Source organism: Entelurus aequoreus, linkage group LG09 (genome assembly GCF_033978785.1).
Source record: "Entelurus aequoreus isolate RoL-2023_Sb linkage group LG09, RoL_Eaeq_v1.1, whole genome shotgun sequence".
In the NCBI taxonomy this organism is placed as follows: Eukaryota; Metazoa; Chordata; class Actinopteri; order Syngnathiformes; family Syngnathidae; genus Entelurus; species Entelurus aequoreus.
Genome location: NC_084739.1, coordinates 35,808,279 through 35,834,600, shown reverse-complemented (window position 1 = coordinate 35,834,600; position 26,322 = coordinate 35,808,279).

The window sequence follows — 26,322 nt, the reverse complement described above, 5'->3', positions numbered from 1 at the left end:
ATGTTCACTATATTATTTAAGGACACAACTGCAATAAGAAACATATGTTTAATGTACCATAAGATTTTTTTGTTAAAATAAAGCCAATAATGCAATTTTTTGTGGTCCCCTTTATTTACAAAACTATCGAAAAGTATTGAAATACATTTTGGTACTGGTACAGTATGTGATGGGACACAAGTAGGGGATTTTATTTTTTTATGTTTCATTGCCATGCATGTCTTAGAGTGTTTTTATTGCTGTGGATTTTAATTGCATGTTTTTATACTTTGTGGAATTTGATACTATTTTTAGTTGCATGTTTTTACACCTTGTGGACTTTGCTTGTATTTTAAGACGCTGTCCCTTTTAGCTTGTTGCCCCTAACAACCCAGTACATGTCACTTTGCCCATTCGAACGGCACCTGAAATCAGACGCACCTGTGGAGCATTGGGACTGCACATATTTAAAAGGAGAGAACAGGCAAGGCATGAAAAAGGGTCGACAGGCTTTGACAAGAGCGACCGGGTGGACGCACGCAGGCTGGGAAGGAATCCCCAGGACTACACAGCAGACCCCGCAGGCTACCGGAGCGAACCCCAAGAAGCCCACAACACGCAGGGGCAGAGGAAACTCTGCCTCCGAAGTACAAACCCTGTTTCCATATGAGTTGAGAAATTGTGTTAGATGTAAATATAAACGGAATACAATGATTTGCAAATCCTTTTCAACCCATATTCAATTGAATGCACTACAAAGACAAGATATTTGATGTTCAAACTCATAAACTTTTTTTTTTTTTTTTGCAAATAATAATTAACTTCGAATTTCATGGCTGCAATGGGAAAGGGCATGTTCACCACTGTGTTACATGGCCTTTCCTTTTAACAACACTCAGTAAACGTTTGGGAACTGAGGAGACACATTTTTTAAGCTTCTCAGGTGGAATTCTTTCCCATTCTTGCTTGATGTACAGCTTAAGTTGTTCCAACAGTCCCGGGGTCTCCGTTGTGGTATTTTAGGCTTCATAATGTGCCACACATTTTCAATGGGAGACAGGTCTGGACTACAGGCAGGCCAGTCTAGTACCCGCACTATTTTACTATGAAGCCACGTTGATGTAACACGTGGCTTGGCATTGTCTTGCTGAAATAAGCAGGGGCGTCCATGGTAACGTTGCTTGGATGGCAACATATGTTGCTCCAAAACCTGTATGTACCTTTCAGCATTAATGGCGCCTTCACAGATGTGTAAGTTACCCATGTCTTGGGCACTAATACACCCCCATACCATCACAGATGCTGGCTTTTCAACTTTGCGCCTATAACAATCCGGATGGTTCTTTTCCTCTTTGGTCCGGAGGACACAACGTCCACAGTTTCCAAAAACAATTTGAAATGTGGACTCGTCAGAACACAGAACACTTTTCCACTTTGTATCAGTCCATCTTAGATGAGCTCAGGCCCAGCGAAGCCGACGGCATTTCTGGGTGTTGTTGATAAACGATTTTCGCCTTGCCTAGGAGAGTTTTAACTTGCACTTACAGATGTAGCGACCAATTGTAGTTACTGACAGTGGGTTTCTGAAGTGTTCCTGAGCCCATGTGGTGATATCCTTTACACACTGATGTCGCTTGTTGATGCAGTACAGCCTGAGGGATCGAAGGTCACGGGCTTAGCTGCTTACGTGCAGTGATTTCTCCTGATTCTCTGAACCCTTTGATGATATTACGGACCGTAGATCAGTTGTCCCCAACCACCAACGATTGGTACCGGGCCGCACAAGAATTAATAATTAATAATTTTTGTTTTTTTGTTTTTTTTAATGAAATCAACATAAAAAACACAATATATACATTCTATATCAATATAGATCAATACAGTCTGCAGGGATACAGTCCGTGAGCACACATGATTGTATTTATTTATGTAAAAAAAAAATAAAAAAATAAAAAAAAAATTTTTTTTTTAGGAAATCAACATAAAAAACACAATATATACATTCTATATCAATATAGATCAATACAGCCTGCAGGGATACAGTCCGTAAGCACACATGATTGTATTTATTTATGTAAAAAAAAAAAATAAAAAAAAAAAATTTAAATACACCCCCCCACCCCCCTCCACCCCCCACCGGTCCGTGGGACAAATTTTCAAGCGTTGACCGGTCCGCAGCTACAAAAAGGTTGGGGACCACTGCCGTAGATGGTGAAATCCCTAAATTCCTTGCAATAGCTGATTGAGAAAGGTTTTTCTTAAACTGTTCAACAATTTGCTCACGCATTTGTTGACAAAGTGGTGACCCTGGCCCCATCCTTGTTTGTGAATGACTGAACATTTCATGGAATCTACTTTTTTACCCAATCATGGCACCCACCTGTTCCCAATTTGCCTGTTCACCTGTGGGATGTTCCAAATAAGTATTTGATGAACATTTATCAGTATTTATTGCCACTTTTCCCAACTTCTTTGTCACGTGTTGCTGGCATCAAATTCTAAAGTTAATGATTATTTGCAAAAAAAAAACATGTTTATCAGTTTGAACATCAAATATGTTGTCTTTGTAGCATATTCAACTGACTATGGGTTGAAAATGATTTGCAAATCATTGTATTCCGTTGATATTTACATCTAACACAATTTCCCAACTCATATAGAAACGGGGTTTGTAAGTGTCGTGCATTGTGGATCTGTGGGGGTGTTCAACTGCCTTGGGCTGTGGACTTGCGGCCTCGTGTGTTGTGCGCTGGCTGTGTGGTTCTGTGGGCAGGAATGATCGGGACCCAGAGACCTGCGGTGACCCCCGGGAGCGACCAAGAGGCGGAGCGAGACGGGACGAGTATGGCCACGTAGGTCCCACGGGAGACTGGTGAGGAGAGTGGGCGTACCCAATACTTCTACGCGGGACTACAGGCTACAGCACAGGCAGGGGAAACCCTGCCTTGCGTGTAAGTGTGACGTCAGCCCGTGTTTTTTAATTATTTTATCCCCGTGGCCTGCCTCCGTTCTAATTCTGTGTGCAGGAGGACGCCGTGGAAGTGGGCGGAGCCAGGACACTGACCCATTACGCCTGTCGCGGCTGTACCCTCACTGATAATATTGTTTACCAATTGGCATTTTTAGTATTATCAACTTGACTGTTTTTTTTGTTAATTTGGATTGTAATAAATTGTGAACAAGCATAATTATCTTTCCTTATTTTGGGACGGCTGCTCTTACTACATTGGGTTCTTAATATTTATATTTGTTTTAAGCAAAATTTTATTAGATTTTAATATTCTACCACTCGGGACCATTACAGGTACATATGGCTGACTTTTGTAGCAGAGGGTGTGGCTTTGATCCCCAGCTTGGGGTGGGTCAGGGATGAAATTCGGAGAAAACATTAAGCTAAATCAAGAAAACGCTGAAAGATAGTTATTTATTTTATTCTGTTAATGTTATTTTGCACTTACAAATGATTACTTTGCAATTTCTTTCCAATGTATTTGTTTTACGACAAATCACACATCCAATTAAATGTAAAGTTTTCGTCAAACAATATGAACAATTAAAACAAGGCATAAAAAAGGGCAATCCATAAGAGACAAGAGGTCTCCTATTTGTCTCTTATTTTCATCACACCCTCCCTAGCCCTCCCTGAAAAGAACTCCAAAGATGTCGGGTCCTGTTCCGATGACGACACACAAGAAACAGAGGAGCGTGGAGCAGACGAGCTACACACCCAAGCACAAAGGCGCTCTTGAAGGAATATAAAAGCCTTGCAGCAAGAAAGAAGGTTCAAAAGCCAACAAAGGAATGTTGTCTATACTTACCAGAGGCTTGTAGCCAGTGACCTTATCTTGTCAGAGATGAGGACCTTTTGTGCTGCGGATGATTTGTTAGCATATTTCCCCTGCTTATTTGTTCCCATTCATATTGTGATTGAGTCATAATGGTGTCATTTCAAGCATCCAAAGCGTGTGTCAAAAGAAAACCATAAATAAGACAAGTGTCATGCAGATAGTGACTGTGGCCTTATCTTGTGTATTTGTGTGTTTGCAGGATTTCACATGAGTACCACTGTGTGAGTTCGCCTCCATTTAAAGATCTATAATTCCTTATTTACTCACATTTAGCGTCTTCTCGCCTCCCACCCTGTCCAAAGAGAACTGCTGGCTTAATCAGGATCTTCTCTGGGTGTGGGCTGGTCTTTATTTGCCAATTGACATTTGGTGAAAGGGTGTTACATGAAAAAAGCACCTCACAGCAAGAGGTAGAAGACCCACACCAAAACTCATTTCAGACATGTTGCGTTTGTGTGAGAAGTTTAAAACCGGTGTGCTCAAAGGGTGCTACTTCACATTTTGATTTATTTAAATCAAATCATTTACTGGGTTTTCTATTTTTGTTTTAGTGTTTTGACAATATAATGAATGTAATTATACGACGGTAACCTGTACTTGGGAGCTGTTAACCATGCATTATCATTACAATAGCACTGATTGATTGCATTACTTTGTCTATAATTACCTCAGTGGGACAAGATGAGGGTTACATTTATGAAATAGCCATCCAGGCGCAGTTTAGGCACAGTGTGCAATAAAAGGGAAATGCAAGCAAATAATTAGTATTTTATAAATAATACAAGAGTAATTTAAAAAATATGATTTTTAGTGTAACCCTATTTATTTTCAGGAAGTGCTGATTTTTTTGAGTAAATCAATGTAGAAATATTTAGAGCAAATAAATCAAATACACTATGACATCCATTCATCCATTCATTTTCTACCAATTGTCCCTTTTGGGGTTGCGGGGGGAGCTGGAGCCTATCTCAGCTGTATTCGGGCAGAAGGTGGTGTACACCTTGGACAAGTTGCCACCTCATCGCAGGGCCGACACAGATAGACAAACATTCACTAGGGCCAATTTAGTGTTGCCATTAGTTGCCAATCAACCTATCCCCAGGTGAATGTCTTTGGAGGTGGGAGGAAGCCGGAGTACCCGGACGGAACCCACGCAGTCACGGGGAGAAGATGCAAACTCCACACAGAAAGATCCCGAGCCCAGGATCGAACTCAGGACCTTCGTATTGTGAGGCACATGCACATAATAAATAAAAACACGCTCTAAATATCTTGCTCCCTGACATTTGTACAACATCCAGTTAAAATATTATGGAAAATATACACTTAAATTCACCCATGAGTCTTGAACCATTTGTGGTTTTGGGGATTTTGATGCTTGTTTTGGTACGTCTAATCACATGAACACGTGAAAGAATGATGACTCTAAATCAGGGGTCGGCAACGCAACTTGTAAGAGCCATATTGGACCAAAAATATAAAAAACAAATCTGTCTAGAGCCGCAAAAATATGCCTTATGTAAGTGTTATAATGAAGGCAACACATTAAGTAAGTGTCTCAGAGGGTGAGATAACTCCTGGAAATTACTGGCTTAAAACTGCCAAAGGTATACCGGTAGTATGTGTCCAAGTTAAAAGAAATGACAGGCTGTCTTCTTATAATAGATTTATTACAATCTTTGCAAGCTGGGTAACGTTTGCTGAGGTCTGGAACAGCATGGTGATGTTTGCTGTGGTCTGGAACAACATGGCACACAAACAGAAATGCAGCCATTACTACATACAGATAATGTGTCATGATATATGCAGATATAAATTAAATACACAGAGGACATACGTAAAGGAAATTAATATATACCTACAAATGAGGCATAATGATGCAATATGTACACACAGCTAGCCTAAAAAGCATGTTAGCATGGATTATTAGCACTCCACGCAAGTCAATAACATCAACAAAGCTCACCTTTGTGCATCCACGCACAGCATAAAACGTTTGGTGAACAAAATGAGACAAAGGAGGAGTGGCATAAAACACATCATTCTGTGGCAGCGATGGAGAAAGTTGTACACGTAAACCAACTACGGTGAGTTCAAGGACCGCCAAAATTAAGATTAAAGTACCAATGATTGTCACACACACACTAGATGTGGTGAAATTTGTCCTCTGCATTTGTCCCAGTAGGAAAAAATGGCGCTGGCTAAATACCGTCATCAGTGAAGCATAAACACAAACATATTAAAAAGTAGAATTTCTAACAATTAGGAAGGTTTGTGTTATGTCTGTCCTCCTACAGAAACATTATTAAAACAAAAAATATATTTTTCTTTTTCCATTTTTGAAAAAGCTCCAGGGAGCCATTAGGGCGGTGCTAAAGAGCTGGGGGTTGCTGACCCGAGAGCCGCTGGTTGCTGATCCCCGCTCTAAATGTACCCCAAGTTCAAGCTACACTCCCATGTCAAAAGAACTAATGGTACAAAGGTTAAAGCAGAGGTACCCAAACTACGGATCCGGCCCGCCAGCGTCCAAAATCAGGCCCGCGGGAAGTCCCAAGTATAAAAAAAAAAAAAAAAAAAAAAAAAAAAAAAATTCTGTCTTTTCTTATCCACTTTGTACCACTTGCTACTCACGGTGTCTCCTAGCCGCTCAGGCAAATCATATTGTCTAAAAATGCATTTTCTCATCGATAACGTGACATCATCGCGTGCATGGAAAGTGCGCTATATATATCTAATATATATATATATATATATATATATATATTAGGGCTGCAACTAACGATTAATTTGATAATCGATTAATCTGTCGATTATTACTTCGATTAATCGATTAATAATCGGATACAAGAGACAAACTACATTTCTATCCTTTCCAGTATTTTATTGAAAAAAAACAGCATACTGGCACCATACTTATTTTGATTATTGTTTCTCAGCTGTTTGTTCATGTTGCAGTTTATAAATAAAGGTTTATTTAAAAAAAAAAAAAAATAAATAAAATAAAATAAAATAAAAAAGCCTCTGCGCATGCGCATAGCATAGATCCAACGAATCGATGACTAAATTAATCGGCAACTATTTTTATAATCGATTTTAATCGATTTAATCGATTAGTTGTTGCAGCCCTAATATATATATATATATATATATATATATATATATATATATATATATATATATATATATATATATATATATATATATATATATATATATATATATATATATATACATATATATATATATATATATATATATATATATATATATATATATATATATATATATATATATATATATATATATATATATATATATATATACATACATACATATATATATATACTGTATATATATATATTTATATATGTATATATATATATATATATATATATATATATATATATATATATATATATATATATATATATATATATATATATATATATATATATATATATATATATATATATATATATATATATATATATATATATATATATATATATATATATACATACAGCCCGGCCCCCGGCCAAATTGTTTTAACCCAATGTGGCCCCCGAGTCAAAAAGTTTGGGGACCCCTGGGTTAAAGTCTCATATAGTGAAGAACTATAGCCTCAGTTTTAAAATTCATAATGTATAATAATACATTTAAAAAGATACATATCCTCTTGCCAAAATTATCTTCATTAATGGATGGAACAACTCAAGCTTTGTCACTTCCCTCTTTTTTCGGACTGGCCTCCACCTTTGTGAACACTTTTTGACACATGGACTCATTGACCCAATGGACTTGTCCGCCCTTTTGCTAAAAAGAGAGTGAAGAATTCTTCGTCGCGGCTAATTTTTGCAGAAGCTCGCTCTTGTGGAGGCCCGCTCATGGTGTTTATCGTGGTGTTGATCATTTGCAATACTTACTTTGCTTTTGCCGGAGTGAGACCGAAGCTGTAATATTTACCTGGGACCAGTTTAAAATAAGTACTTCCAGAAGACCAAACCTTTGACTGTTGAGTATTCAGTTGAGTATTATAGCGCGTCTTTAATCATGTTACAACTACATGACTACAGTGATGCCCGTTTTAAAGATTAGCATTGTGCAGACGTGATGGCTCCATCTCAGGCTTTATGCTGAGCGCACTTTCCGTTAACACACGTAATTATGGTGTGTGGCCTCCACTCATTTCCCACAGTGTGCACTTTGAAAAGCAATTTGGACGGTGAAGCAGAGAGAAGGCCGGTGCAGATAGGCTGTACAACACGATTGCACTGGACAGTGAAGTAATGGCTCTAAGCCCCTCATTAGACAGCGGACTCACTGAAGGATGAAGGACGCTACTCTGCAGGGGGCTACAATTGTCAGTTTTACTATGAGAAATGGAAGAACACTTGGAATGTGTAGTGAAGTACAAGTCAGCTGAATACTATTCAATCTGACACTCTCTTTGGCTCAATTTTGCACTGCATGCATTTAATGTGAAAAAAGAAAAGACAAGTGAATGTTTGACCACTCTTAAGGTTGGATTTACCTAAATGTTTTAACTGTTTGACACAAAGTTCTACACAGACCAACAAAAACGAGCAGTTTTTTTTTAAAACCAGTTACGGAGGAGCAGTGTTGCCACAGTTACTTTAAAAAGGTAATTATTTACTGATTACTGATTACTATTAAAAAAAAGTTACATAGTTACTTTACTGGTAACTTTATTTTAAAAGTAACAACCTTAGGTTACAAGTTGCTTTATTAGTTACGGTTTGTTGCCAGGACAGTGTGAAACAAACCTCAAAGGAGAAATTAACTTTTTAATATATTTTGGCTATCATTTATAATACTTATGAGAGACAAGAAGACAAAATGTTGTTTTATTTTGCTTTCTAAATTGTAAAAATTGTCTTGTTCTATGTGGCTAGCAGTGCAGCTAATGGGAGGAATCCATTTTGCCTCTAAATCACTTTACCAATACATTAAAAGAACGCCACCAGTACTTAATTCACGTTCCGTAATAACCATATAATAACCGTATAATAACCAAGCTGTAACTACATTGTTATTGTAAAAGTGAACAATGGGAAACTGTTCTTGTAGCGTAGTAACACATTGGTGTGCTTCTGTATTAGCCGTAAGCTAGCTACGGCAAGAGTTAAGATAGCTGCTTCTATGTCAGCATTTGAATCGCATTTGAGTTTGTAATGCACAACACAATGCAATAGAACACCAATCTGTACTGACGGAAAAACATGAAAAATCATATTAGAGTATCTGTAAAGTATTAGCCCACATTTCAAGCTTTGTTGCAGCTAGCTCGACAGCATATTGTAGTTGTACTAAAATGTATGACGTGCTGCGTGTATCATGATCGATATTATAGTGACTCACTCCTTGGACAGTTGTCCATTTGGTACAGCTGGCTTTTCCAGTTGATTTTGGGTAAGCAATCCATTCCATAGCTTGGCTTTACCTCCCCATTTATACCCACAAATCACGCTGACCTCACTCTCTCGGCTTCCTTCTGCTCCAAAGTTTCACCCTCTCTTCGTGCTTCCTTCTGTAAGCAGCAGTTCATCAACCGTATATTCAGGTTAAAAAAGATAAGGTTTTGAAATCTTTATTTGTCCACACATAGTTGTCTTCATGGTCTGTTACCAAGTCTGCCATGACTATATGGAGCCAGAACATTGCCAGTAAAATTCGGAATGGAAAAAAAAAAATTGACATCGTAGAAAAACTTGTATTGGCACTGAAACAAGTTTTGGCAACAAATAAATACAAACATTGACAAAATATAATATTTTTGGTGGATTTTTTCGATGCCAATATTCATATTTCTGTACATTTTTATTGTTTTTGTGTTTTAAAGGTTTTTCTGATCACTTCTCTTTTTTACAATTTTGTTTCTTTTTTTCGGTTTTGCTTCTATTTTTTACGGTATCAAAATAATGGCAGTGTTCTAGCATGGAGGCGGGCGTTGTGGGCGGGGCTTATAAGAAGTTTACCCGGAAGCGGTTTTACTGGACTGTAAAAACACCGTAGAAGAAGAAAGGAGGACAAAGGCTTCTAAATCAAGTGTAAAAGTTATATTACATATTCGTGTTAACTTAGCCATACTTTGAGGATGGAGTCTAAGCGGTACAAAAATGGATAATGTATTTTAAGTTATCCATGTTTATCTCAATATAGCCGTGATATTTGGAGAAACTCCGACTGGAACAATACTTTGTTACATTTTCGTGGAGAAAAAAGAGCGACTTTAAAATGTAAGTGCAGCTGTATTTATTTATTTAAAACATTTAACAGCAGACATGTAAAGTTTGGTGTGACACGAGTAACCAATTTGTGGTAAAATACGAGACTTCGACTATCGTAATGTTGAGGAACCTCCGGCAGTTCTTCCTCTTGTTCCCAGGGAGGGAGCCTACTGGCTCACCTGCACTGGCTTCCTGTGCACTTAAGATGTGACTTTAAGGTTTTACTACTTACGTATAAAATACTACACGGTCTAGCTCCATCCTATCTTGCCGATTGTATTGTACCATATGTCCCGGGAAGAAATCTGCGTTCAAAGAACTCCAGCTTATTAGTGATTCCCAGAGCCCAAAAAAAGTCTGCGGGCTATAAAGCGTTTTCTATTCGGGCTCCAGTACTCTGGAATGCCCTCCCGTTGACAGTTATAGATGCTAACTCAGTAGAAGCATTTAAGTCCCTTCTTAAAACTCATTTGTATACTCTAGCCTTTAAATAGACCCCCATTTTTAGACCAGTTGATCTGCCGTTTCTTTTCTTTTCTCCTCTGCCCCCCTCTCCCTTGTGGAGGGGGGGGACACAGGTCCGGTGGCCATGGATAAAGTGCTGGCTGTCCAGAGTCGGGACCCGGGGTGGACCGCCCGCCTGTGCATCGGTTGGGGACATCTCTGCGCTGCTGACCCGTCTCCGCTCGGGATGGTCTCCTGCTGGCCCCACTATGGACTGGACTCTCACTATTATGTTAGATCCACTATGGACTGGACTTTCACAATATTATGTCAGACCCACTCGACGTCCATTGCATCCGATCTCCCCTAGAGGTGGGGGGGTTACCCACATCTGCGGTCCTCTCCAAGTTTCTTATAGTCATTCTCATCGACGTCCCACTGGGTTGTGAGTTTTTCCTGGCCCTTATGTGGGCACTGAACCGCAGATGTCGTTGTGGCTTGTGCAGCCCTTTGAGACACTTGTGATTTTAGGGCTGAATAAATAAACATTGATTGATTGATTGATCCAGGCTGTGGAGATAAAATCATGCACGGAACATTTTTCAGCGTTTGGAAGTAAAACCTTACATCTGATCTATATTTTTCTTTCTATGTTTACACCTAAATAGATTGACTCATGTCTTATTGTGTGCCTCACTGTATCGTATTGTCAAGTATTATTTTGACTTATATAAACAAAGTGCTGAAACTATACTGCTATTGTGATTTATTTCCTGCCTTAATTGCAAAAAATAAAAAACAGGGGAATACATTCAGATATCCTCAATTATATTCCACATAATTTTTACATGTACATTTGATAGTGCCACCTACCACATATTTTTAAAACATCTGCTATAATGTAGAGTTGAGGGATTATTTAAAATTAATTACAAAAATAAGATGTACTTTTAGAGGATACATTTCTATTAACGATTACATTAAAACATCTTTAAAAATAATGTCTGAGTAGAACTTTGTGATGTTGCTAAAAAAACAAAGAAGATCTCTGCCTTTGTGGGACATCTGGACTTCTTTTTCACAGGTGTGTTTCTAAAAGGACATCCAACTACAGAACATCATCAAGTGAGCAAAGCTGATGGTTTGGATTGATTGATTGATTGATTGAAACTTTTATCATAAGATTGCACAGTACAGTACATATTCCGTACAATTGACCACTAAATGGTAACACCCGAATAAGTTGTTCAACGTGTTTAAGTCGGGGTCCACGTTAATCAATTCATGGTAAACTGCCATGTTACATTTTATTAAAAAAAAAAAAATAGTCACATAATAAATCCTCTTTAAACTGTATCATAACTAATACATATGAGTCATTGCTTTAAAGTTATTTTATTTGCTTTGTAAAGAGAATGTATACATATTAATAAATTAAACATTTAATACATAACTGAGATATATCCTAATAACCTCTTAGTGCTGAAATCAACTGCATATATAAAACCAATTGTGAAAGTAACAAAGTTGACCATAGTGCTTTACAAAGTAGTCAAAGAGTAATAAAGTAGGTCACTGTATAATGTTTACAAATACAAGATTTCTTTTTGAGCAGGAGGTGAATCTGCCGAAAGCAACACACAGGTCTATTCAAGATAAATGTAAAAAACACATTTTGCTTCATAAGTTCATATTTTGAACTTAATTTAGACCCCTTCAATCCTCCTTTCTTCTTCTACGGTGTTTTTACAGTCTAGTAAAACTGCTTCCGGGTAAACTTGTTATAAGCCCCGCCCACTGGCGCCTGCCCCCTCATGTTAAAACGCTGCCATTATTTTGATACCGTCAAAAAAAGAAGCAAAACCGAAAAAAGGAAACAAAATTGTAAAAAAGAGAAGTGATCAGAAAAACCTTTAAAACACAAAAACAATAAAAATGTACAGAAATATGAATATTGGCATCGAAAATATCCACCAAAAATATAGTTTTTTTCAATATTTGTATTTATTTGTTGCCAAAACTTTTTCAACATTTTTTTGATACCGAATCTTACTGGCTCCATATGACTATGACATACTTGTGTTTGTTTCCAAAAGTAGGGACACACATTTGTTGCCGGAAGTCAGAAGTGCGCTGCTATGGAAACGGAAATAAATGCGCAAAAAGAAATTAGTACCGGCAATGGTTCAAATCACCAAAATATGGTAAACATTGTACATATTACATATTGTTGTGAATGTGTCTGTCACTACATTATATATATATATATATATATATATATGTGTCTGTCACTACATTATATATATATATATATATATATATATATATATATATATATATATATATATATATATATATATATATATATATATATATATATATACTTGCAGTGTGTATATAAAACGTTGATGGAGGATTTTGAAGTTGTTTTAAGAGTGCTTTGAAGGCTACAACTTTGACATTTTTTTTTATCATCTTTTAAATCCTACAAAAAAAAAAGATGTGTGTTCTCGTCTTTCAAAATGATTGTGAATGATAGGCAAAATTCAAATAAAAATGCAGTTCCCCTTTAATATTCTCATCTGTAGCTGACAAAAAGTCTACATAATGGTGGTATTTCCAGCTAGAAAAAGCCCATCTCTCTCCTGTCAACTCAAGGTGTTGTTTTTCCACTCTTCTGATGATACGTCACACTCCTCGTCACCTTTGCAGAGGATGTATCACACAATACATTAGTCAGTTACATGTAAGATTCAGGGACATCAGGATAATTAAACTATATGCAGGCCTTATAAGCCCCGAAGGGAGTTACTTGAAATTTCTTAAAATTTTTCCATGGCACCAAAATAGGCTTCATCAATGAATTCATTATTTAAAAAGCATTTATCAGGACTAATTATCAGACTCACTCTTTTCCATTTCTCTTTGCAAGACCCTGTCCTTTCCTAAGTCTTCAGGATATCTACTTTTTCAAAATAACAAATTAGTTATCTAAATATAAACTGCTACAATATCTACAATATCAATAGCATCATCTAACAATTTAATATGTGAAAAAAACAATGCTCGTAAAAGTCCCTTCGAGCAGGGTTTAGGGGTGTCAAACTCATTTTAGATGAGGGGCCACATGGAGAAAAATCTACTCCCAAGTGGTAAAATCACGGCACGATAACTTAAAAATAAAGACAACTTCAGATTGGTTTCTTTGTTTAAAAATAGAACAAGCACATTCTGAAATTGTACAAATCATAATGTTGTTGGTTTTTTTTTTACACTTACATGTTGGGGTTAATAGTATTCTATCTTTATTTGTCGTTATTTATATTTTCTGAATAAATTATGTGATAATGTTCATCAGTCAACTCATTGGTGTTAATTATCAATCTATCAAGATAAAAAAATTATATCAAAATCAAATCACAGTATGTTATGTATGTAGTTTGCTCGTTTGTATATATGTACCATCATCTACAAAGATACAAATAATTGCTATTGCGACATCCAGTGGACACATTTAGAACAGCTGTTTCATTCAAAAATTTCAGGTTAATTTGTATACTTAGCAAACTCATCCCGTGGGCCGGATAAAACCTGTCATGATCCAGCCCTCTGGCCGTACGTTTGACAGTCCTGGTTTAGGAGATTCCATGTTCCAAACGTTTAACAACAAGAATAAATGATAATGATAAATGGGTTATACTTGTATAGCGCTTTTCTACCTTCAAGGTACTCAAAGCGCTTTGACAGTATTTCCACATTCACCCATTCACACACTGATGGCGGGAGCTGCCATGCAAGGCGCTACCAGCACCTATCAGGAGCAAGGGTGAAGTGTCTTGCCCAAGGACACAACGGACGTGACTAGGATGGTAGAAGGTGGGGATTGAACCCCAGTAACCAGCAACACTCCGATTGCTGGCACGGTCACTCTACCAACTTCGCCACACCTGCACATGGTGCTGCATGTGATTGCACACTGCACCATATAGTTGAAACAAGCGTTCAACTGTTTCATTGATCATTATTAAAATAAATGTTCACATGGGGCAACGATTCGTCAACATTGTCGATAGAAATCGACAATAAAATGTGTCGACGACAACTTAATTTGTCCATAATAGTCGATGTCATCGCTCGCTTTTTTCTGACGGGTGACTAGCACAACAGGAAGAGGAAAATGGATGTTCCCGCTGGCAACAAAACTGTGGGTGAAAACATTAAAAGTATGCGAACATTTCATCGTAAACACGTCAAAGTGGACATTACTTTTCATGGCGGTACGTCTGTGATGTTGGAGCATTTGAGGCAGAGGCATGTCAGACATCTGCAAGATGTGGTCTCCAACTCTACTCGGTTATATAGCTAGCTTGTTATCTAGCCAAGGTGGCCGCCTTGCAGACACGTTGCTCGCAGTGATGCTACAACACACTGGCATGCCGCGTACCTAGTCCCCTAATGTTCTGTATACTTTTGTTCCATCTACTGTATGGTTCTTTGAGTACTCACACACCGCCCAGGTCCTGTACAATCATTCTACTCAAACAATAATAAATTGTATTAAAATGTTTATATTGTCCCTGGTTTGTGTTAGGTGCATGCCTGAACTAACTACTCACGTAAAACAATCAGCTTTGATTATAGGTCGGGCTTAGGAACTTTTTAGGGTGAGTTCAAACCACCCTAAATTAGACTTGAGACCTTTACAAGAATTTTCCCATTTACCTACTCAGATAAAGTACACCCTGTGTTTCCACTAATAACTATACGGGTAGATTTAGTTCTTCTTTTAGTTCCTAGTAGCAAGGTGGGACTTTCGGTAGCTCCCAGGAACCTTGGAGGTCCGGGCTGTGCTGTCGAACGCTGACTGGTTGAACACAGTAGGGGCTGTTACAGTTGTAAAACTTGGTATTCGAAGTTTCATCCGCCATTACAGTATGCGAGGAGAACTTGTTTATTTCTTATTTCTTGTGTTTCTATTACAACAAACTTGACAACATGGAAAACGAAGAGCAAAAGGAACTTTCCACTTGAAGGATCTTTTGTGGGGCTTCTGTGTGCTGAAGAAAGCTGATTAGTGAAACCATTTTGCAGTGTTTTTACTCAGCTGTAGTCTTTGAACTAGTATGCAGTTAAATGTTGTTTATGAATTTTTACAAACTTCATTTTAATGCGCCAGTCTACGAGAAGTGGATGGACTCTTTCAAACGTATTTACAGAGGAATATAAATAGTTCAGCCGTACTTCGAAGCGGCGAGGCGAGCTGCTCACTTGGACTCTGACCTCGTAGTTTAAAGAGAAATGTGAAATGAAGGAGTGGAACGAAAGTAAATAACATCAAATATTCAGAATTTACTTTGTTACATGATGAAAAAAGGTAGTCATTTGTGTAGATATTCGTCTCAACCGGAGACGAGCGCTAAACATTTATTATTACATATTGTTATTTACAGCTGATATGGACCAAAAGGAATCCACTGACCCTCATGAATTCATCATTTACTGAGAGGACGACTTTCTAACGGTTGGACACTGTGGACAAAAGCCTGACTTTTTATGTAAAATCTGGTACACTTTGTTTTTAAATTATATCTTTTTGTATATAATTGCTTTATATTTCATTTACTTACTGTGGACTGGACTTTCACAATGTTATGTCAGACCCACTCGACATCCGTTGCTTTCGGTCTCCCCTAGAGGGGGGGGGGGGGGGGGGGGGGGGGGGGGGGGGTTACCCCACATATGCGGTCCTCTCCAAGGTTTCTCATAGTCATTCACCGACGTCCCACTGGGGTGAGTTTTTCCTTGCCCGTATGTGGGCTCTGTACCGAGGATGTCGTTGTGGCTTGTACAGCCCTTTGAGACACTTGTGATTTAGGGCTATATAAATAAACATTGATTGATTGATTGATTACATTTTAGTAAAATAACTATGACTTAATAATGTCTGTTTATTTACATGGTATGAGTGTAGAAATATACCGTACCACTCTTTCATACGTCATCAGCCTGATTTGTATAAACTGCCCTGAACTGTGAAATGCAGTGGAAACACAACCAACACAAGTCCACAGGAAACCTGTAGTTCCAGGAACTAAAGGTTCCAGGAACTTAAAATTGTTGAACTTTTGATGGAAGAAGGCCTATAATGACACCCATAGTGAATTAAAATAGAGAAGCAAAAAGATACATACAAGACTTTCAAATACTACTCAATGTCATACTTTTCAAAGATTCTGCTGATTAATGGCTTCTGGTGTAAAAATCCACAGAATTAGATACGTTTCATATTACTAAGATGGCACAGTTGCACTATGGAACCAGTATGTTACGCAATAATGATAAATGATAATGATAAATGGGTTATACTTGTATAGCGCTTTTCTACCTTCAAGGTACTCAAAGCGCTTTGACAGTATTTCCACATTCACCCATTCACACACACATTCACACACTGATGGCGGGAGCTGCCATGCAAGGCGCTAACCAGCAGCCATCAGGAGCAAGGGTGAAGTGTCTTGCTCAAGGACACAACAGACGTGACTAGGTTGGTAGAAGGTGGGAATCGAACCAGGAACCCTCCGATTGCTGGCACGGCCACTCTACCAACTTCGCCACGCCGTCCCATACAACTCTGTTGAGGTTAAAGGCCGGTGTCATTACGCACCATTCATTGTGCGTACTTTTCAATTTATGGACCACTGACCTGTCAACGAATGCACACTCACAATAGTCCAAAGAAAGTAACATCATTTTTACCCCAAATGTTTGTGTCCTGCAACAAGAAAAGACATTGGAGGCAGAAAGAGGAGGGGGCAGGGAGGAGGGGCAGTGTATGTGGGTTCCCTCTCCTGTCTAAATCTAAGTCCACAGTGATTCTCTCCTTCTTTCCAGGCTGGTTTGTTGGCTTTTTGGACCCATTTTGAGTAAGCAAAATAGACAAAACTTGGTGAATGGCCAGAAAAGAAAAACACGCTGAAGCACTGAGAAGTGGCGACTGAGTAATGAACTGCATTAACAGGATGTGACGTACAGGGCTCTGTTCGTAAATCGAAGGATCCACTGTATTTTGCTCTGAGTTAATCTTGCTCATCAATGTTAAATTATTAGTATTCATTGACTTTGTAAATAGTATTTTTCGATATCAAATGGTTCCAGTCGTTCAAAAACTGTTTATAGTCTAAATAAGGATTATGTCAGGAAGTGTTGTTGACGAACCCCAAGATGCAGAGATGGCAGGCTTGATGCAGGAAAACATGATTTAATGTCCAAAAGAAATGCAGTAAAACATGATTCAGGAACCAGCAAACAGGAAACAGGCAAACTGGAAACAGCTAACAGGAATCAGCAAACAATATCCCAGCACTGACTGGAGGGCGAGGCAGGTATACATAGTAGCCGGCTGATTGACATCAGGTGTGCCAGGCTGCCAATCAGCTGCAGGTGAGGGGAAACAGTGCTCAGGGAGACAAGCAGGAAACTGAAACAAAGTAGAAGCGCTGACAGGAAATAAAACACAAACAGAGGAAAAACTACAAACCATATGAGTTGGGAAATTGTGTTAGATGTAAATATAAACAGAATACAATGATTTGCAAATCATTTTCAACCCATATTCAGTTGAATATGCTACAAAGACAACATATTTGATGTTCAAACTGATAAACATTTTTTTTTATTGCAAATAATCATTAACTTTAGAATTTGATACCAGCAACACGTGACAAAGAAGTTGGGAAAGGTGGCAATAAATACTGATAAAGTTGAGGAATGCTCATCAAACACTTATTTGGAACATCCCACAGGTGAACAGGCAAATTGGGAACAGGTGGGTGCCATGATTGGGTATAAAAGTAGATTCCATGAAATGCTCAGTCATTCACAAACAAGGATGGGGCGAGGGTCACCACTTTGTCAACAAATGCGTGAGCAAATTGTTGAACAGTTTAAGAAAAACCTTTCTCAACCAGGTATTGCAAGGAATTTAGGGATTTCACCATCTACGGTCCATAATATCATCAAAGGGTTCAGAGAATCTGGAGAAATCACTGCACGTAAGCAGCTAAGCCCGTGACCTTCGATCCCTCAGACTGTACTGCATCAACAAGCGTCATCAGTGTGTAAAGGATATTGTGTAAAGGATATCACCACATGGGCTCAGGAACACTTCAGAAACCCACTGTCAGTAACTACAGTTGGTCGTTACATCTGTAAGTGCAAGTTAAAACTCTCCTATGCAAGACGAAAACCGTTTATCAACAACACCCAGAAACGCCGTCGGCTTCGCTGGGCCTGAGCTCATCTAAGATGGACTGATACAAAGTGGAAAAGTGTTCTGTGGTCTGACGAGTCCACATTTCAAATTGTTTTTGGAAACTGTGGACGTCGTGTCCTCTGGACCAAAGAGGAAAAGAACCATCCGGATTGTTATAGGCACAAAGTTGAAAAGCCAGCATCTGTGATGGTATGGGGGTGTATTAGTGCCCAAGACATGGGTAACTTACACATCTGTGAAGGCGCCATTAATGCTGAAAGGTACATACAGGTTTTGGAGCAACATATGTTGCCATCCAAGCAACATTACCATGGACGCCCCTGCTTATTTCAGCAAGACAATGCCAAGCCACGTGTTACATCAACGTGGCTTCATAGCAAAAGAGTGCGGGTACTAGACTGGCCTGCCTGTAGTCCAGGCCTGTCTCCCATTGAAAATGTGTGGCGCCTTATGAAGCCTAAAATACCACAACGGAGACCCCCGGACTGTTGAACAACTTAAGCTGTACATCAAGTAAGAATGGGAAAGAATTCCACCTGAGAAGCTTAAAAAATGTGTCTCCTCGGTTCCCAAACGTTTACTGAGTGTTGTTAAAAGGAAAGGCCATGTAACACAGTGGTGAACATGCCCTTTCCCAACTACTTTTGCACGTGTTGCAGCCATGAAATTCTAAGATAATTATTATTTGCAAAAAGAAAATAAAGTTTATGAGTTTGAACATCAAATATCTTGTCTTTGTAGTGCATTCAATTGAATATGGGTTGAAAAGGATTTGCAAATCATTGTATTCCGTTTATATTTACATCCAACACAATTTCCCAACTCATATGGAAACGGGGTTTGTAAAACATAACCAAACTGTCAGTGACAAGCCTGAAAGATTAGAATTTTGGGTGGATTTTAAGGCAAAATGATGCACTTTAAATCTTTTCTGTTACACACTAAAAACATGTTAAGTTAAGAGAGGGATAAGCGGTTGAAAATGGATGGATAGATGGATATTTCTTTCTTTCTTATGCAGAAGTGTACTTAAAACAATTTTATGGACAAATGATAGTATGTATAGCCACAGCAGAGGTTGGGGTGTGTTTTATTCATTCTAGAAACACTGTCTTATTCTAGTACATATTCATGTCAATTTAGATCAAAATAGTGAAAAGACCCATCATGTGATTAAGCAATTTTTTTAACCGATATTTGTCCTAAAAGAAAACAATACATAACATACAATACGTACAATCGATCAACAAGCTAATTAAAACAACATTGAATCATTTCTTCATTCCAGGTGAATTACACTTTTCATTAAGCCAAACAGCAGAATACATCAGCTCATAATTGTTGTGATCTTCACAAAAGACTGATGACATTTTGTCCCGTGCCACTACTATTGCAGCGGTTTTAAGCGTTTACAGTAGTCCATTACTGGTACTTATTGCGTGCTTGGTGAAAAGGAACAATTGCGTATTGATCTCACACCTGGAAAAGCCACTTAGATCTCCAACCCTGATCGCGGCTTGCTACATTAGTTAATGTCAAGCTAAAATAGGTCAGATTACAGTCCTCTGACCCTTACTTAGATCCTTCTCTAAATAAAGCTTGGTTTCCTGCTTGACAAATCCACTTATGACCCACAGAGATCGGCAAGCCTCTGTGGAAGAACGCACCCAATGTTGTGATAGGCTGGGGTAAGACGTGATGAAAGGAATGATAAGTGCAAAGAGGATGTCTGTTATTACCATTCTAGTCAGCGCCATGGAAAAGTGACATAACAGCTCAGTCACTGCACACTATTGTCATCCAGGATTAGCTTCTCTTCTCTGCCCATGTGTGTGTTGCTGTTTCTCTATGGACCTCACCGTCGACCTCACCGCTTTGTGGGGAAGGCATCCTGTGCCTCGCTGCAGGATTGCCCAAGACGCTTGGTAAACACAGAAAATACAAAGCCCCTAAATGCATCCCTACTGTGTTTGGAGGACTGCCATGACAACACATAGGAGATCCCATGGAGAGCTGGGCTGTTTGTTAGCTGGAGACACACTGAGATATGTCCAAGCTGTGCCCTCCTGTGCAATAGGGTGTAACTTTATCTTTGAGGCTGTCTGTCAAAGTAAGAAACCTCTCACTGCAGGGACGCAGGGCTTGTCCGGGGCACTACAGATCTACATTGTGAAAGAGAAAAACGTAACCACATGTAAACGCTCTAATCTCCTATTTTAAGGTTTGAGTCTTCAGATAAGGCTGTATCAACAGCATTTGCTCTGGTATTTATTTTGCATGAACACACATGCCATTTACTTTCTGAAGGAACTGTTGAAGTTATTCTCTAAAAAAGCAAACGTCATCCTCCAGCATCCGAGACACATTTTCAATTAGCACTGTTTGGTATATCTGCCTAAAACCAGGGTCCTCTTCAGTGGACATTTGTTTTTCGTTCTATTTGTTCTATCTGTCAGTTACACAATTTAGAAAAAAAATAAGACCTTTTATTCAATACACATATGTCCACTGCGGAGGATGCTGGTTGTCAGAAGGAAATTGTACATTCTCTTAAGATTTTAATCATGAAAATGTGACAATTTATTAAATAACCATACCTCAACACTTTTGTCAAGGTATTGTTGTTTTCCTAAAATTTTTGTTTTTCTTCCTTCTTTTTTTAGGGAGTGGAAGTACCTCCATCCATAGAAGGACATTGGCTTTGGGTCACGGTTTAAAGCCCTGTTACACTGCAAGTTAAATCCGATTTTTTTGCCCTCAAGTGACAGAGATCTGATATTTTTTGCCAGTCTAAATGCTTCAAAGTGCTTCAAATCTGATTTGTTTGTATCAGAAACAGGGTACATCAGGAGGTAGGTAGTCTAAATCCCATTGGAATCCAATCTTTTCAAATATGACTGCAGTCTAAACGGGAATGTGACCTGAATGCGACTTTTACGTCATTTTTGGGCAAGCTACATCATTTCTGTGTGCAGGAAAAGAAGCAACCTGCCAGTAGAAGTTGATACGTCATCACAACATCCGATTTCGGTGTATCAAACAAGACAGCCAAACCGAGTGTGGCGAAAAACAGGAATAAGTAGCTCCCTCATTAGTGCCCAGAAGCAGGTGAGCGTCCCCAACACTAATCAGAGGCAGGTGAAACTAATCAGCACCCATGGCAACTAAAACACAAACAAACTCAGGGGTGCTGAAACCGACCTAAGGTAGTCTAACTAAACAAAACATGATCCGGGCAACGGACCATGACACGTAGGTTATTTACAATAAGTGAGTTAAAAATAAAGCTAACGTAGATCCACGCTGACGTCCGGGTTGCCTCTACTTAACAACCATAAAAAGATTAGAATATATCACACTATATATATTTATTTATACCCGTGAGCAGCACGTTGGCACAGGGGGCATGCATGTACCTCACAATATGAAGGTCCTGGGTTCAATCCTGGGCTCGGGATCTTTCTGTGTGGAGTTTGCATGTTCTCCCCGTGACTGCGTGGGTTCCCTCCGGGTACTCAGGCTTCCTCCCCCCTCCAAAGACATGCACCTGGGGATAGGTTGATTCACAACACTAAATTGGCCCTAGTGTGTGAATGTGGGTGCGAAGGTTGTCTGTCTATCTGTCTTGGCCCTGCGATGAGGTGGAGACTTGTCCAGGGTGTACCCCGCCTTCCGCTTGAATGCAGCTGGGATAGGCTCTAGCACCCCCCGCGACCCCGAAAGGGACAAGTGGTAGAAAATGGAAGGATGGAAGGACACGCGAGCCCGGGAGGGACAAACGGTAGAAAATGGATGGATGGATATCTATTTATACATTATATTACTTTAATTTATTTTCATGCAAAAAAAACCCTCATTTTCAAGAGGCAGTGTCTAGTATTAATTTTCCTCATTTAGTGTGTAAGTGAGTATGTCTTGTCTGCTTTAGTGCGCAAGCAATCAACGCTGCTGAGCAAATTTATCAACAAATTTGCCAATATTACGTTTTCAGAAACATTAATAATGGATTGGATTTATATAGCGCTTTTCTAGACACTCAAAGCGCTTCACAGAGAAGTGAGAACCCATCATTAATTTTTGCAACTCATTCATTCATCATTCATTCTCCGGTGTGAGCGGCACCGGGGCAAGGGTGAAGTGTCCTGCCCAAGGACACAACGGCAGCGATTTTGGATGGTAAAAGGCGGGGAGTGAACCTGCAACCCTCAGGTTTCTGGCACGGCCGCTCTACCCACTACGCCATGCCTCCCCATTACACAATGACTGTAAAATCCACAGCCTGTGAAATATATTTAATTTAAATGTGGCATTATTATTCTTGCTATTTAGACCATAAATACAGAAATATCATACTGTGAAGCACTGTAGTACTCGTGGTCGCCACACATGCTGAAGTGTGGTGGAGTGTGTGTACTAGCAGGCGCTTGTTGCTACCATACCATCTTTTTCCACAGAAGAAACCAGCTAATTTTTATTTGCAAAAAAATATTTTACACAAACATATGAAAGTTATGTTAATGTTTCGCTGAATGAATGAATGCGATTACTAAGATGGAGGATTATATATACATGCTCAACAACGCCTCTAAACCAAACTTTTGGATCAAATGGTAGGTGATCAGACCTTTATAAAAAAAGTATTGTACATGTACAAGTGTTTTTCCTGGAAAAGGATAACATGTACTTCACATACCAATAAAAGGTCAGACCACAAATGTTTTTAATCTTCTAAAAGTAAATACCTGTGACTAAGCAGTATTTGATAACATTTTTATGGGAGTTACCTATTCTCTTATTTCCCTCTTATCCTCTTAATAAGCAGCCTATTTTTAATAATGATAAGAGCATATGAAATGAAATAAAAAAACAAAAAAACTCCAAAGTGCCTTATCTGCTTTGAACCTCACCACATATCAGTGGTTAACCTCCTGACCTTGAGCAAGGCACCCAACTTCCCCAAAACGCTTAAGTCTCTGTATGCATCATTTTGACATTTCTCCCTGCTTGGCTGCATGTGTGTGGTTTGCTGGTGTGTGTGTGTGTGTGTGTGTGTGTGTGTATGTGTGTGTGCGTGTGTGTGTGTGTGTGTGTGTGTGTGTGTGTGTGTGTGTGTGTGTGTGTGTGTGTGTGTGTGTGTGTGTGTGTGTGTGTGTGTGAGGATAAAAATGAACAGCAGCATGAAAACTGAATTTCCTTTAAGCAATTATAATCAGTACACTAAATGAAGATTTAAACACAGGTTTTGTGCAATGAAACATTCAGATGGTTGAGTCCTGTGGTTCATCAGAACATGGTTCTTCTTTTGAGAAGAACATGTCCAATGTGGTTTGGCACTGCCTACTAAAAAAAACTAAAACATTCCACCACATGGTCATCAGAGAGGTCGATGCTCCTGTGCAAAAATCCTGCACTCCGACACGCTGTCGTCTCTCATTTGTTTCTCATTAATCCACACAAGCAGCTGTTTTCTGTTTCTTATATTGTATCAGTTCTTCTCCTTTTAACCCTTTCGTTAACAGTTACTATCCTTGATGGCTTCTTATTTCTTAAATAGGGTTGATATAAAGCATGTTATGCTGAGCAGCTATCTGAGACGTGTGTACTGCTATTTTATTTGCATACTGTCGCATCACAGTTGTCCTCTTTGGCTTGCCTTCACCAGTAGTCCTTGTGTTTGAATTAGGGAAAACATTTTCCTTCAATGTGAAAGAACAAGCAAAATGCACCACCACCATGCTTCACTGTAGGGATGGTATTGACCTGTTGATGAGCGGTGCCTGGTTTCCTCCAAACATGACGCCTGGCATTCAAGCCAAAGACTTCAATCTTTGTCTCATCAGACCAGAGAATTTTGTTTCTCATGGTCTGAGGGTCTTTGAGTTGCATTTTGGCAAACATTTATGAAGGACCGGCTTCCGTCTGGCCACTGTACCATTCAGGCCCGATTGGTGGATTTTTGCAGAGATGGTTGTCCTTCTGGAAGGTTCTCCTCTCTCCACAGAGGAAGGATGTAGACAGAGTGACCATCGGGTTCTTGGTCACCTTCCTGAATAGGGGCCCTTCTTCCCCGATTACTCAGTTTAGACGGCCGGCCAGCTCTTGGAAGGGTTCTGGTGGTTCCAAACTTCTTCCATTTAGGGATGATCGAAGCTAGTGTGGTCATTGGGATCTTCAAGACAGCAGATATTACTCTGTACCCTTCCCTAGATTTATGCCTCGAGATAATCCTGTCTCGGAGTTGTGCAGAAAATAAGTTTGGGACCTTATATACTGTATAGACAGGTGTGCGTTTTTTCAAATCATGTCCAACCATCTGAATTTACCACAGGAAAGTGACAAGCAGTAGAAAATGGATGGATGGATGGATGGATGGACTCCAATTAAGCTGTAGCAACATCTCAAGGATGATCAGTTGAAACAGGATGCCGCTGAGCTCACTTTTGAGCTTCTTGGCAAAGGCTGAATACCTACGTACATGTGATTTCTTGTAATTAAATAATAATTTTTTTTAAAAGAACGTTTTCACAGAGCAGAGCAGCTTTATTTGTCCATTCTTAACATGTACAAGACACATAAGAACTGAAATTACATTTTCGGCACAATCCCGCTGACGGGACCGCCAACGGATCAGCCACTTAGGGCGCTCCTTAATTACATTGTCATTAAGGGTTTTTTTTGTGTAGAATTTTGAGGACAAAAATGAATGTATTCAATTTTGGAATGAGGCTGTAACATAACACAATTTGGAAAAAGTGAAGCGCTTTAAGTATTTTCCAGATGCACTTTATTTTTATTAACCCCCCCCCCCCCCCCCGCCCCCCCTAGAGGAGGGGGGTTACCCACATATGCGGTCCTCTCCAAGGTTTCTCATAGTCATTCACATTGACGTCCCACTGGGGTGAGTTTTCCTTGCCCGTATGTGGGCTCTGTACCGAGGATGTCGTTGTGGCTTGTACAGCCCTTTGAGACACTTGTGATTTAGGGCTTTATAAATAAACATTGATTGATTGATTGATTGATTTACATATCAATGAACTTGGGAATAAACATCATCAACCATCAACTTTAAATAAAAAAAACATACAATAATAGCAGCAACTAATACAATTATACATCCATCATTGTACCTTCTATGTGCATCAAACCAGTCATTCCCAGCATCCTGTTGCGTGCAAGTCGTCACTATGGTTACCGACTCTGTGATAAATAAATAAGGTGCAATTTGAGCCATTTTTCATAAAAAGTTCAGGAACTTTATGTTCTTGTAGAAGTGTGTTGTTTGTGTTTCCACCGCATTTCATAGTTCAGGGTAGAGTATACAAATCACGCTGATGATGTATGAAAAAGTGGTACAGTATATATCTACAAGGACTTCATGTAATATATTCTAATTAGGTGTATCGTAATGGCAGCGGCGATATGAAGGAGGAAGATTGCCTTGAACAATCTCCCCTTCTTCTTTGCTACCACTGAGACTATGTTTAATACTGCAGGCATGCCTGCCACTGCCCTCTGCAGCCCACATCGGGTG